This window comes from Chiloscyllium punctatum, chromosome 4 (genome assembly GCF_047496795.1).
Source record: "Chiloscyllium punctatum isolate Juve2018m chromosome 4, sChiPun1.3, whole genome shotgun sequence".
Taxonomy (NCBI): domain Eukaryota; kingdom Metazoa; phylum Chordata; class Chondrichthyes; order Orectolobiformes; family Hemiscylliidae; genus Chiloscyllium; species Chiloscyllium punctatum.
In genome coordinates this window covers 33735502-33748384 of record NC_092742.1, presented here as the reverse complement: position 1 = coordinate 33748384, position 12883 = coordinate 33735502, and the positions used below count along the sequence as shown (strand labels likewise).

Here is a 12883-nt window from a genome sequence, read left to right as displayed (position 1 = left end):
GCAAATATTGTTGACTGAAGAATCCAGCTCATGTAGGAATGGTATCTATCTGATCATTATTTGTCATTTGCCTTAACTAGCTGACTATTGGGAAGCAATGGACAGTAGATCTGTCCTCAGCCGTCCTCATTTAAGTAACTCGGCCTAGGATCATGGGGGTAAACCAGCCCAGAGGCCAAAGTTTACCTTGCTTACCCCCAAACCAGACCCGACATTAATTTATCAATCATGGCACAGGAGGTAATTTTTAACAGATTTTAGTAAGACGTAGACAAAAGTATAGAATAAACAGATACATACAGTCATAGAGTCATACAGTCATACAGCATGGAAACAGGCCCTAGCAGGAAATTTATACAGAGGAATGTGAAGTGTTATGATAAGGTGAGGAGTAGAATTGTTTCTGTCTTTCCCACTCCTTGTTGAACTATCACGGTATTCTAACAGATGAAAGGCTTAACAGACAATCCATTTTTCAATGTATAATTTCAGTTACATCACACTGTAAATTTTTGCTATAAATTCTGTGCGTTAGGATTGAACCATCCACTACCACCTGATGAAGGAGCGACGCTCCAAAAGCTAGTGTGCTTCCAATTAAACCTGTTGGACTATAACCTGGTGTTGTATGATTTTTAACTTTGTACACCCCAGTCCAACACCACCATCTCCAAATCTTGTTGAACCATAACAGGCTTTTAAAAAAAAGCATTTGCTTGCCAATCTAATCAGCATTTAGCTAATTGCAGATTGCCACCATTAAAAGAAAACACACATTCTGGAGTACACACACATACACACAAAATTTGCAGATTCAATGTAAAAGTGATATTACCCTCTCAGAAATTTATTTTTTCAGTGCTATATTTGCGTGACCCTGCAAAACAATTGCAAAAACTAAGAAGTGTTTCACTTCTCATATGATCTTTTGTATCCAACTGTTCAGTGATCAAAGTACGGTCATGGATAATGGATCCCAATCGCCTTGCTTATATAATTATCTTGTATCTACGCACATTCCTTTCATAGCCAATATTCCATGTCACAGACAATAGTAAGTGTGGTAGAACATGAGCATTGGTGGGAGTTGGATGCAGCAGCAGAGCTAGAGTGAGCATGAGGCATTAGAGAGAAGATGACTCTTGTGCTGGTGGAGTGGAGAAGAATATTGAATTTCTTGCTAGGCATTTCTCCAGACAGCTGAAGTTGTCCTGATCCAGGTGGCAAACTCGACCAGATTGGCATGCTCTGATGTTGTGAAGGATGTTGTGAAGATTGAAAGGGTTCAGAAAATATTTACAAGGATTTGCGAGGGTTGGAGGGTTTGAGCTATAGGGAGAAGCTGAATAAGCTGGGGCTGTTTTCCCTGGAGCATCGGAGGTTGAGGTGTAATCTTATAGAGGTTTATAAAATCATGAGGGGCATGAATAGGGCAAATAGACAAGGTCTTTTTCCTGCGTTGGGGCAGTCCAGAACTACAGGGCATAGGTTTAGGGTCAGAGGGGAAAAATTTAAAAGAGACCTAAGGAGCAGCTTTTCAAGCAGAGGGCAATGCATGTATAGAGGAAGTGGTGGAGGCTGGTACAATTACAACATTTAAAAGGCATCTGCATGGGTGAATGAATAGGAAGGATTTGGAGTGGTATGGGCCAAGTGCTGGCAAATGGGACTAGATTAATTTAGGATATCTGGTCAGCATGGAAGAGTTGGACCAAAGGGTCTGTTTCTGTGCTGTACATCTCTATGACTCTATATGATGAGAAATCTCACTGGGCCTTGTGGTGAGAAACCCTCCATGAAACTTGTATTTAGCCAAAGAAAATATTTAATCCAACATTTTTTAAAATCAAAAATGTACCAAAACCAGCCAACCCAGTCAAGAGTAAAATGTCCCTTATCTCCTATTTTGATTTACTCCTTATGGGAATCTTTACAGATCAGAACTGGAACTTTGTCTACAATGAACAAACCTGTAAAAAGCAACTTCAGCAGATGGAATGTACAAAACATGTTTGTCTTTCAAGGAACTGCTTGTGGCAGGGAAAGGGAGAAGGATTACTGACTGCAGAACGAGAAACAGCTGGACAAAGCAGTCTCTCAGCTTCTTGAGAAAGAAAAGCACCCATTGACACTATTTATTTTAGAGAAATATCAGGACATAGAATTTAAAAAGGATAACTGCAACATTTGTTATTTCTTTTTAATCACTCATGGGACATGGGTGTTGCTAGCTGGGTAGCATTTATTTCCAGTCCCTAGTTGGCCTTTAGAAGGTAACAGTAACTGCGTTCTTGAATCAGTGCACTCCATATTCCCATTATGAGAGGGGATTAGAGAGGGAATTCCAGAATTTGGACTGAGCAACAGTAAAGGTTATATTTCAGGATGGTGAGTGGGGTGTTCGTATGCAGCTGTGACCCTTGCCATTCCAGATGTAAGCGGTCATGAGTTTGCAAATTGCTGTTTAAGGATCTTTGGTGAACTTCTGCAGTGCATCTTGTAGATAGTACATGCTGCTACCACTGAGCGTCAATGGTAGAGGGAGTGCTCGCTTATGGACTTGGTGCCAATCAAGCAGGCTGCTTTGTCATGGATGGTGGCAAGCTTCTAGAGTGCTATTGGAGCTCTACCCATCCAGGCAAGTGGGGACTTTTTCATTACACTCTTGACTTGTGTTAAGTAGATGATGAGAAGGTTTTGGGGAGTCAAGAGGTTAGTTACTCTCCACAGTATTCCTAGCCTCTGGAATGCTGTTGTACCCACTGTATTTATGTGGCGAATCCAGTTGAGTTTCTGGTGAATGATAATGCCAATAATGTTGATTGCAGAGGATTCGGTAACACCAAAGGCAATAGTTAGATGTCTCTTATTGGAAATGGTCAATGCCTGGCATTTTTGTGGTGCGAATGTTACTTGCTACTTTTCAGCCCAACTCTGCATACTGTTAATGATTCAAGTTAGCAGCTAAACAACAGTAAACTCAGATTAAAACATTTAGCCTAAAAGACTCTTTAAGGATTTATACTGTATATTCCTTTGGTATTGGTCACAGTTCCTTTGCTCCTGTCATTGTGTTGTATTTTTTTCTCAGGAATAGTAGAAAATAAACCTGCGCTTTCTATCGCACAAGAAAACTATATAATTGGCTCCTTACTGCTTTTGGTGAAAACAGTTAACTACATTTTATTGGAGAGAAGTGTAACGGTAAAGTCATCATAGTCCTACTGTACCACAGTGCTACTCTCTTGTTAGACTAAGATGAGTGGTGTCAGCATAACTCAGGTGAGGAGAAAAGTCCTTCATCTAACCTCAGCCGGTGCCAGAATTGAACCCATGGTGTTGGCATCACTCTGCATTGCAAACCAGCTAGGTAAAAACAATGACTGCAGATGCTGGAAACCAAATACTGGATTAGTGGTGCTGGAAGAGCACAGCAGTTCAGGCAGCATCAAACGAGCAGCGAAATCGACGTTTCGGGCAACGTTCAGGCAGCCAAGGGCTTTTGCCCGAAACGTCGATTTCACTGCTCGTTGGATGCTGCCTGAACTGCTGTGCTCTTCCAGCACCACTAATCCAGTAATTGCAAACCAGCTGTCCAGCCAACTGAGCTGGCAGCTAATGCTGCCAATCTTGACTACTCGTGGTGATCCTTCCTTTGAACCAGGAAGGAATTAAAGATTTGGTGCACCCAGCATTTCTGAAGGTGCTTGGAGCAGAAGACCTGGCCAGTAAAGCGGAACCTGATTGTACCAACAGCCCAGTGATTGCTGCACTTCAGAAGATTCAAATCATTATTATAATGATTTCTGAGGATGCCTCTGCCCCAAAGGGCAGCATGGTGACTCAGTAGTTAGCGCTGCTGCCTCACAATACCAGGGACCCAGGTTGAATCCCACTCTCTATGTAGAGTTTGCACATTCTCACCATGTCTGCAGGGGTTTCCTCCCACAGTCCAAAGATGTACAGGTTAGGTGGACTGGTCATAGAAAATGCAGGGTTTAGATCAGGACTGATGAAGGGCTTTTGCCCGATATGTCAATTTTCCTGCTCCTTGGATGCTACCTGACCTGCTGTGCATTTCCAGCAGCACTCTGATCTAAACTCTGGTTTCCAGCATCTGCAGTCCTCACTTTTGCCATGGTAATTGCAAGGTCTTAGGGATAGAATAGGGGGCCTGTGTCTGAGTGGGATGCTTTTTGAAAGTCGGTGTGGACTTAATGGGCAGAATGGCCTGCTTCCAGGTTGTAGGGATTCTATGAGTGAGTGAGTTCCTTTGCAAATGTGATTGCTCTGAAGTAGAGAAATGAGAGAGACAGCTTTGTGAATCCCAAGATTCTACAAGCAGCAAGAAAATGAATATGCAATTAAACCTGTTTTTGGTGGAATTGCAGGAAAGGAAGGGTGTCAGCCCAGAGACTGTGGGAGCTTGATGTTCTTTAATACCAACACAGGAAGGTGACTGATAAAAAGGTAAACACCATAGATTACACATTCTCATTTTATCAGGATGAGTTCACTCACTCTGTACTACTAATGGGTATGACTAATCCTGGGTATTAATGGTCAAAATGATACTTTATCAGAGCAAAGTGCTTCAAAGCATAAGTGCAACAGAATGTCAAATGCATATGGTAACTTCAGGTTATTTACATATTTTAGATTTGAAAGAAAACAACCAAAGACATCAATGAGGCCTACCCATCCTAGTCAGCGCCTGTTCAAATCCTAGCCCGAATTCCAGGGACTCAGCCAGAAGAACCTCTCTTGTCTGGGAGAATAATTCCAACAAGAGTATTCCCTTCACTGTGGAAGCAATGACTGAGCTTTAATACATGGTACAGAAGAATGAACAGCAAGACCGATCAAGATAGCTGTGAACCTATTTGGATGTATACATGTGTGTCAGGAATGCAAAACTGAAACTTTAGCCATTTGTTTTAAATACATTTCTCAGCTTAGTGCAAGGAACAAAAGTAGAAGCTCTCAATAGCTTGCATCACATCCCTGTGAACTAGATAAAGAAATGCAATAGCGAAAGCTTGCGCTAATTGTTCTGAGTCTGAGTTGCTTCTCAGCACAGTATATTCATTTTTGCCAAATTTCAAAGAAGAACAAAGAAACTTAGCTGTACTTTACCACATCCACAAGATGCACAAATTCATAGCCAACGAACAACTGTAGTCATTGCTATTATAGAGGCAAATTTCACATCCAGTTTATGCATTGGAGGGGAGTTTTTCAGCAGTATTCCTTAAGCACTATTGGTTGAGGAAGAATGTTGGTAGCTGGCATATCAGAGGACTGTTATGTTTTTAATTCAAACATCTTCTCGGAAAGCAGCACTCCTTCAGTATTTCAATGATGTGTAGCTCCAAGTAAATGCTCAGAACTAAGAGTGGAACTTCAGCGTCTAACTTTCTGACACAAAGACAAAATATCACCAACTGAGCCAAGGTGATATTTGTGAACTCCACAGATACTTTGCAGGCAGCAGTTCAAACAACTCTCACATTTCTACAACAAAGCAAAATTGCTGCAATAGATCAGTTCTTATGGGCACCTTTGCATGTAGTTAGAGGCTTGATCATTTACAAATAGCATTCAGTGAGGTTGCAAAGATGTTTAACATTTCAGAGACCCAGAAATAATGGCAAGTACAATTGTCTGGTACAGTACAGATAAGCAACAGCTTGATGCTCAATATTAATCAATTCTATTATTTATGTGAGTTTTATATCTTATAAAGCTTATTAAGCAATACAAAGGTTGATCATGAGCAACCATATGTGGCTGAAGAATTCATCACACCAGTCTTAACTAGATATGGGAGGATAACAAAGTCACAATGTAAAAGTGGGACATTGTCTTTGATTATGAATGTCTATTTCAGATAGGCTGGTGGAACCCAAATTGCATCACTTCCTCACATTGAGACAGAGAAATTCTCAATAAATACAACAGCAGACTCATCTTCCATTCTAAAATTCTAATAACTTGGTTTAGCTGCAACTTCAGATAAAATGCACAATCTATAAATTTTCATTGGTTGAACAAATGCTCCTCACGATAATATAAAATCTGAATACTCTGCAATTTAAGACAGCAAACCAACATACTGAATTTCTGTAAAAATGTATATTCCTGTAAATGTCAGGTTGACAGAGCACACCACTGGTGTGAAAATTGTAAAATTATTCATCTGTCTAAACATAAATAGGCAAATTTTAAAAATACTGTTTATACTGGATCATTGACTGTAAAATGTTTGCAAGCTTGCTAATTTCAGCATAAAGTTGATTATTTGCAAGCTTGAACTTGCTGTTAAAAAAAGATCTAAAATGTCATCCTTGCATTTGGAGACATTTCTTGAAAAAGAGTCAATGATGATTTTGGAAGTTAAAACACAAGACTATTTTGTTTCATAATGTTGCTGTATAACACTCCTGAGAATGGACTGGGATGTTTTATTATGTTAAAGGTGTTACATAAATTACAAGTTACTGCCATGCAGCTCAACCTCTACCTGTTCAAGAAAAGATCATTTTTGTCTACTGGAAAATGCTTTCAGGCCATCCAACATAACCCAATCCATCTAAATCCCTTTTTAACTGTTTCCTTGTCTTGTCCCTTTTTCACTTTCTTATCCAGGAAAATGACTTGTTGTTCTTTATTCATGTTTTAATCATTTCAATAACTGTGACTGATAACGTCTCCTTCAAGAGATACAAATTCTGCTTAGCTTCCATTTTCATCTCTTCATTTTCCCTTGATTCGCCCCACATTTACACCTGTAACCATTGAAAACATTAAATTTTGTCAAACACTTCATGCTGTTTACAACTCGGATGGGAACTCTTTAGTTCACCATACAAATTTTAACACGCCACTAATTCAATCTTCAGTTAATATGTCCTATCTTTTTGTATGAAACACAGTCGTTTGATTGAGAAATCACATGATCCAGATTTTTCATTTGGAAAGCAACCAATGGAGGCTAGAATTGAACCCGAATTCCTGGAGATGTGAGGCAGCAGTGCTAACCACTGAGCCACCATGCCACTCCAAAGATTGAAGGTAAGTTTGGGAAAATGGCATTCTATCCAAAATTTTCTTCTCGATTTCTCTTAAAAATAGAAACATCAGGACATTTTAAACCTGATATATTGGTTTGCTAAACTTATTTGCTGCCTTATGGAAGCCAGCATTTCGCACCTCCTCATTGTTCCAGAGATACACTCATAACTCAGGTCATAAAGCATTACTCTTTGAATCCAATCCTATTTGCTTGAACACTTTGTTTGGTCTTCACTCCCACCATGCTATTTCCATCCCTGTAACATTGAATACAGATCAATCTGCTTGATGTCAGTTCATTTGATGCTCAAGCCATTCCTAACTGGGTAATCTCCAAGCTTGCCTATTCCAAACTGCACCTATCCGGCCTCCCACCTGCACTCTATACAAATCTGGAGTTATCTCAAATTCTATCACACATTACCCCTGTAATTTTTTAAATCTAAACTGGCAGTTGTGATTACTCAATGTTAAAAGTCATATTATTGTTTTGCAATGCATCATGGCCATATTTTTTAGAAGGAGCCCATTCCACCAAATGGATTTGCACTGGTTTCCCTAGTGTGTATTTCACTTTGTACCTTTTCTTTGGTCTCTTGCTATGATGCTGCAAATTGTTTCTTTTCTGTTCTGGTTGATCATCCTCTTTCCCTGGACTTATGCACACCTCCAGTTTTTCACTGACAGTTAACTTCACCAACTTAAAAAGAGCCTTTCAGTTTTCTCTTAGTTCTCAACTTGTTCAGGGCTTTTCCACCCCCACTATCTCATAGAGTCATAGAGTCATAGAGATGTACAGCATGGAAATAGACCCTTCGGTCCAATCTGTCCATGCCAGCCAGATATCCCAACCCAATCTAGTCCCACCTGCCAACACCCGGCCCATATCCCTCCAAACCCTTCCTATTCGAATACCCATCCAAATGCCTCTTAAACGTTGCAATTGTACCAGCCTCCACCACATCCTCTGGCAGCTCATTCCATACACGTAACACCCTCTGCATGAAAAAGTTGCCCCTTAGGTCTCTTTTAAATCTTTCCCCTCTCACCCTAAACCTCTTGTTCTGGGCTCCCCGACCCCAGGGAAAAGACTTTGTCTATTTATCCTATCCATGCCCCTCATAATTTTGTAAACCTCTATAAAGTCACCCCTCAGCCTCTGACGCTCCAGGGAAAACAGCCCCAGCCTGTGCAGCCTCTCCCTGTAGCTCAAATCCTCCAACCCTGGCAAAATCCTTGTAAATCTTTTCTGAACCCTTTCAAGTTTCACAACATCTTTCCGATAGGAAGGAGACCAGAACTGCACACAATATTCCAACAGTGGTCTAACCAATGTCCTGTACAGCCGCAACTAACTCAACTGCAACAAAGTATTAATGCTCATAGGTTTCTTCCATGCCACTCATAGTTTCTGTCAACTTAGAGCCAGTGACTTTCTGACTTTCTCAGCTCTCCAGGATTTCTTCTGAGCCCTGATTACACATAACTTGGCTTCTCATTGGGTCCCCAAGACACAGAATCTGTGAAATCTCTGACTTAGTGCTCTTTAGTCTCTGCTTGTCTCCTTCGAACACCATTTCAGAGATATATTGAAAACCTGGCAATTAGCCCTGCCCTACTGTTGGGCAGAATTGAATATTTCCACCTAACACCTCTTGGAATTCAGTGTATCCTGAAAGTTCCATTTCAGAGATCAGTATAACTAGATGTAAAGGAAATGGATTCCAGCAATGTCTCCCTAATCACACAAACCAGAACTCTTGTGCTTTTGAATATTTCTATCAGATGTCCTGTCAGGTTTTTCTCCTCTAAGGAAAGCAGTGCTAACTTCTCCAATTTATCTTCATAAACGAAGTCTCTCAGCCTTGCAATGATTCTCATGAATCTTGCCTATACTCTCTCTAATGCAGTCACATTTTCCTAAAGTACAATGCTCAGAAGTGCCTGTGATGCTTCAGCTGAGGTTAAACTCGTTTCTTATACAAGTTCAACATAACTCACTTTGTCTTTTATTATTAATAAAGATTGGAATACCACATACATGTTTTTTTTAAAATCACTCTCTTAACTTGTCCTGCCACCTTCAATGTCTTCTGTATATTTACACCCTGGTTTAATACTCTGGAATAAGCGAGGGTCACCAGACCCAAAATGTTATCTCTGATTTCTCTAGACAAATGCTGCCAGACCTACTGAGCTTTTCCAGCAACTTCTGTTTTTGTTTAATGTTCTCCCTATCAGAATGATTCATATCAGACTTCACTGTATTTGACTTTATTTGCCACCTGTCTGTCCATTCCAGCAACTTGTCATTTACATTTAAAACACTACATTTTCCTCAGCTAACAATGCTACAAAATGTTGTATCATCCATAAATTTTGAAACTGTGCCCTGGACATCGAGGTCTACTTCATTACTATTTATCAAGAAAAGCAAGGTTCCCAACACTGAATGGACAGCGGTGTCACCACACTGGCACTGAGGTGACACTTTGACAAAGCTTCCTCCAATCTGAAGAACATGCTTTAAGCATTACCAGCTGTTTCCTGTCACTCAGGCACAGAAACAGATTAAGCAAGAGCAAGTAAGAGCAAGAGTAGGCTATCTGGCCTTTTGAGCTCGCTCTGCCATTCAATATGATTATCGCTGATCATCTAACTCAGTACTCCATTCCTGATTTTTTTTGCCATATTCCTTGATCCTTTTAGCCCTAAGAATTATGTCTAATTCCTTCTTGAAAATATTCAATGTTTTGGCCTTATCCATTTCTTTTGGCTGAGAATTGCACAGATCCATCAATCTCTGGGTTTAGATATTTCTCCTCATCTCAGTCCTAAATGGCCTACCCATATCTTTAAACCACTGGTTACGGACTCCTGGTCATTGGGAACACCCTCTCTGCAGTTATTTTGTCTAGTTCTGTTAGAATTTTCTAGGTTTCCCTGAGATTCCCCTGGCTTTCTTCTAAACTCCATTGAATATAGTCTTAAGTGGCCCAAATACAATTCTGTATCCATGTTTCTAATGTCCCTGTCATTCCAGGATCTTTTGGAGGTCCATATGCACCACATCAACAGTACTGCCCTTATTAACTCACTCTATTCCCCCATCTCCACCAAATTTTCCCTTAAGAAATCTATGCTGGCTTTGCTTAATTAACCCATAATTGTCAATGTGATTATTAATTTTGTCCCAAATTATTGTTTCTAGATGATCAGTAATTCCAATCAGGCCACCAAAATTCTTGAGCCCCACAGAATGAGTGCCTCTAGTACATCCTTTCAATTCACTGCTCTTTCTACTCCTTCCTATAAGAACCCTGGAAAATAAATAAAAACTTGACATGAATAGAAGGACATTTTAACTTTTCCCCAACATCCCAAAATATTTTACAGCCAATTAATTTTTGAAGGGTAGCAACTGTTTTTATGGAATACTTCAACCATTCTCAAAAAGACAAACATGTGTCTGACAGATTGCTGTACTGACTGTTCTATTATGAACAATTCAGTGGAAGACAAACTATTTCATGAAAATAATTATTTCCTGATGCATTTCATAAGAATTGACCATAGTCATTTAATCCCCCAGGAATTCAAAAACCATGATCTTTGAATCATAATAAACAAGCTGGACCATAAGTAAAGACAGACATAGGAGTTCACATATAATATTATTTTATCAAGCACATATTATTCTAACACTGCAAATTCAAGAATGCCTTAAATGCCATCTATTCAGGAGATACTGAGTAGCAGAGTGTGGAGGAGAAGCTGTGGCATCATTTATACTCATTAGTAATACTCTCATTCAGAAAGTTCTAGTTCAAATTCTATTTCAGCAAATTGAGAGCAGAGAGTAAAACATCCCTAGAGTGTTGAAGGAGTGCTGAATTGTTGCTACCCTTCAAAGGAGATATTATACCAGTTCTTCTTCTCCTAATGGAGACAGGAATGGGATCAGGAAAGTAAAGCAGTTAGGACCGTTGATTGGAAACTTTAATTTTCTGTCCCTTTCCAATGCTGCATTATGCTTGTGTGGATGTTCTGTAGACTGAGAGTAGATTATGTGTGAATCCTGTCTGCACATCTTTTGAGGTTGGGGTCACCATTGCAAGAACCACCAAAATTTACATTTCCTTCCCTGCACTATTTTCATGTGCTGGTGCAGTTGGTGAAGCTCTAAACAAAATGGCAGGTTTGAGAATTTGTGACCTTTGAAGAAGGTCTACTGAGGAGTCTGCGAAATTCATACAGTTACATGTTATATATTTTGACACATTTAGTACAGTACCATATACTGTAATGGAATACAGATGTGTTTATAATAGTGATTGATCTTAGGGTTCTGTTCTGAAAAGGTAAGTTGACCATCACATTCACTACCATTATCTAATGGATGAAATGCATTGCAGTACTTTTCCTATTAGAGAATGTAACATAATGCATTTAAAACTATAGAAACATTATGCTGGGGAATTCTCATCCCGTGTCTGAATTGAGATTAAATTTCCAAAGTTTTTTAGCTTTGTAAAAATAATGGTCCTTCTGTTGGACTACAAAAAAATCTCTAAACACTTGCCCACTCTACTGATTGACAACTAATATTACAAAGCAGAAGAGATCATCACTTACAGATTAGAAAAACCACCTGATATTTCAATTTCAATTGTCTGCATTGTTGACATTTTCCAGATTTTGCTTCGATAGATGGGACTACAGTGAACGCTTGTAAATTTCAAAAGACACAAAAATGCTCATGTCAACAAGAAGGCTGCATTTAAATCTTGATTGATAGTTTTAAGAGGTTGTTGTAGGAGTATCTGTTTTTGATGCTGTAAGTGAATAAGTTTTTTTTGACAGATGGACCGTTTTATGCAATTTTTATGAGTTTTATGGAGGTGAGTTTTTTCCCAGTTAAATTCACTCTCATCTTTAAATATTTTATTCAGGATGATGTTGTACCTAAATATAAGTTTAAAAGTATACGGTAAAGAAATGGAATTATATAACCTCTATGTTCTAGAATCACCTTAAAACATTTATTGCTTAGCAGTTCAAGTTAGAAATGGTAACAGTTATATAACAAATATCAAAACCCAACCAGGAATTGTTGGAAAAACTCAGCAAATCTGGCAGCATCTATGGAGAGAAATCGGAGTTAACGTTTGAGTCCGGTGACCCTTCTTCAGAACTCCAAACATGTTTTCATTTGCTGTGCTTCTGAAATCAGCCATGTCAGTACACACTTGTATGTTCAATAGTACTAATTATTTAATGATATTTCTACTTAGTATAAATATTTTAACACATTTTACCAATATTGCTCATACTTGTAAGAATTACTGCGTGAAATAAGATTATGTAAAATAGATAATTGTTTAACAATATTTTATAACATTGTGTATTTTATATTTTAGTAATGATCCAGAATTTACTGAAAAACTATGGCATTTGAATGATATACATATTTATTGGTAAGGAAATCAGAAGGCAACTCATATTGAAGAGATACCCTGCGAAGTGGAAATGGCCCCCAAGTTATGACTTGGCAGTAGGCTTCACAAAAAATATCACCCTTGCTTTTGACTTTCTTATGATTATTGAAAAGTTTTTGCTTTGGAAATCAACTAACTACTAAATTTACCACATGAAACTATAATCAGTATATATACTCTTGTAACTATGTTATAACTGTTAATAATTGCACATCAATCTTTCTTGCCCGGGAAATGACCAATTATGAATCAAAAACCTCATTCCTTCAGTGGTGAACTGTTCTGGCAGATTTTGGAAATCTAAATTTTTT

The 12883-nt window shown here is 38.9% G+C and overlaps 1 protein-coding gene across 3 annotated transcripts in view; it reads right to left on the bottom strand.

The window, feature by feature from the left end:
• LOC140476173 (voltage-gated delayed rectifier potassium channel KCNH5) overlaps nucleotides 1–12883 on the bottom strand; it is a 312744-nt gene that overhangs the window by 165143 nt on the left and 134718 nt on the right. The gene's annotated exons all lie outside the window — the stretch shown is intronic.